Source organism: Etheostoma cragini, chromosome 17, assembly GCF_013103735.1.
Source record: "Etheostoma cragini isolate CJK2018 chromosome 17, CSU_Ecrag_1.0, whole genome shotgun sequence".
Taxonomy (NCBI): Eukaryota; Metazoa; Chordata; class Actinopteri; order Perciformes; family Percidae; genus Etheostoma; species Etheostoma cragini.
Window position 1 is genome coordinate 25810099 of NC_048423.1, and position 3012 is coordinate 25813110.

Here is a 3012-nt window from a genome sequence, read left to right on the forward strand (position 1 = left end):
TTTCCATGTGAAGGATTGAAAGACTGGAATACCTACCTGAAGATTGGAATACTTACCGACAGATTGGCCACGGGCTGCAACGCTGTCTAAAAGTAAGGCTGAAGACTTGTTTCCAGGAAGAGATTTACCTGAGGGAATCGGGTCTAGGATTTGAAGTTTGAAGAGACATTGTTTAAGTTTGGACTGTTGCAAGATCAGCCTTATCTTGTGTGGTTGATTCCCTACCCGTTCCGGTCCTAATTGGGCAAGACTGCCCCGCCTTTCTCCCACTGTGGAGGGAGACACAGGAGAGATCGGCCTGAGTACCCCAGAAGCGGAGAGGTAGGACGTACTCTAAGAGTACGCAAACACAACCCTCAGAACCACTCACTCCAGCCTGTGTTCTTGCAGGGATGGCAGGTGCCCAGGCTGATTCGGAGTCCGGTGTCAGACACGGAGGAAGAGAACATGGTCCCAGGAAGCGCTCCAATCTCCAGCGAGGAAGACATCCAAGGCCCCAAGGAGCTACCCCCTCTCACAGGCCAGTATGGTACAGCCCAGTTACAAGATCTCACTCTTGAAAATGCTTTGAGGAATGTGCAGGTGATAAGGGCATGGTGTTAGGGGATAGGACAAGCCCTACCTACCCCCATTTTGCAGTGGGGTTAGTGTATCAGGTGGTACAGAAAGATGGAGAGGTGCAGGAACAGCTCCTCGTACCACAGCCCCACCGGACCACCGTACTCAACCTGGCACACACCCACCCACTAGGGGCCCACCTAGGGGTGGAGAAGACGAAGGAAAGGATCTTGCGACGCTTCTCTTGGCCAGGGGTGCACAAATAGATAGAGAACTACTGTCGTAGTTGCACTGAGTGTCAGAGGGTGGCACCAAAGCCAACATATAGAAACCCGCTCATTCCCTTATCGAGACCCCGTTCGAGAGGATCGGACTGGACATCGTTGGGCCCTTACCGAAGAGTTCCAGGGCACATCAGTACATTCTGGTCATCCTGGACTATGCAACCCAATATCTTGAGACCATCCCGCTGAGGAAGGCTACGTCCAAACAGATCGCCAAGGAGCTGTTCCTTCTGTCAACGAGTCTGGGGCTCCCGAAGGAGATATTGACAGACCAAGGGAGTCCGTTCATGTCCAAGGTTATGAAAGAACTCTGTACTCTGATGAAAATCAAGCAGCTAAGAACGTCGGTCTAGCACCCCCGGACAGATGGGCTCGTCGAACGTTTTAACAAACCCTAAAAGCCATGCTGCAGAAGGTGATCGAGGAGGATGGGAGCAACTGGGATCAGCTGCTACCGTACCTACTGTTTGCGGCGAGAGAGGTACCTCAGTCGTCTTCTGGTTTTTCACCCTTTGAGCTCTTGCTATCTTACAGGCCCCGAGGACTGCTGGACATTGCCAAGGAGGCCTGGGAGGAGCAACCGTGCCGACAGCGGACCCTGATCGAGCATGTCGGGGCTATGAGAGAGAGAATGAAGGCTATCTATCACATGATGCATGATCACATGGAGGCTGCTCGTCTGCAACCGCAAGCCTCCTACAACAGATCTGCTCAACCCAGAGAGTTTAAGCCCGGGGACCGAGTGCTGGTCCTGGTGCCCACCATGGAGTGCAAATTCCTGGCCACCTGGCAAGGGCCCTACGAGGTAATTTAACGGGTGGGAGACGTAAACTACAAGGTGAGGCAACCAGATAAAAGAGAGCCTGAGCAGATATATCATGTCAACCTTTTAAAAAAGTGGCACGCCAGGGAGGCGTTGTTAAGTTGTCTGCCCCCCACAGAGACCAAGGAACCCGGGAGAGAAGAGGTTCAGGTGGGTCCAAGCCTGTCCCCGCATCAACGGCAGATGGCCCTGGAGTTGGTGGATCGCCATCGAGATGTCTTTTCCTCCCTACCTGGGCACACAGAGGTGGTACAACACGAGATCCGCACCATGCCTGGCAAAAGGGTGAACCAGCGCCCTTACCGCGTGCCAGAGGCTCGTATAGGGGTGATTGAAGAGGAGGTAAGGAAGATGTTGGAGCTGGGGGTGATCGAAGTGTCCCAAAGCGCCCAGGCAAGTCCAATTTTACTGGTTCCCAAACCAAATGGTTCGACACGATTTTGCAATGACTTTCGGAAATTAAATGAGGAGTCTGAGTTTGATGCATACCCCATGCCTCGTGTGGATGACTTGATAGATTCTTTGGGGCATGCTTGCTTCCTAAACAACCTTGACCTCACCAAAGGATACTGGCAGGTGCCCCTGACCCCGGCGTCAAAGGAGAAGACGGCCTTTGCCACACCAGGGGGGCTCTACCAGTACGCCCGGCTCCCGTTTGGTCTCCACGGAGCGCCTGCCACGTTCCAGCGTTTGATGGATCGCATCCTTGCACCCCACAAAAGGTACACAGCATTATATTTGGACGATGTAGTCATACAAAGTCCCGTTTGGCCAGCCGCTTACCCCGAATACAGGTTGTGATAGATTCACTCAGGGAAGCAGGGCTCACGGCAAACCCAAAGAAGTGTAGGCTGGCCTTCAGCGAGACGAACTACCTGGGGTACACCATTGGGCGGGGGTTGGTCAAGCCTCAGGAAGCCAAGTTGCGGGCCATACAGGACTGGCCACGGCCCATCACCAAAAAACAGGTGAGGTCATTTTTGGGCCTAGCCGGCTATTACAGACGGCTTATAACGGATCTTGCTACTATTGCTGCACCTCTAACAGAGCTGACAACCAACCGCCACTCACGGACGGTGAGGTGGAATCCCGAGGCGGAGGCGGCCTTCATCAACCTGAAGCACGTTCTGTGTTCCAGTCCAATCCTGGTGGCGCCGGACTTCGAGAAGGACTTCATTGTCCAGGCAGACGCTTCGGAGGTGGGTCTGGGTGCTGTTCTCGCCCAGGCGCATGACAGTGAGGATCATCCCGGTCTCTACCTCAGCAGGAAGCTACTGCCAAGGGAGAAGAACTATTCCACTGTGGAAAAGGAGTGCCTCGCGGTAATCTGGGCCCTGGAATCCCTGC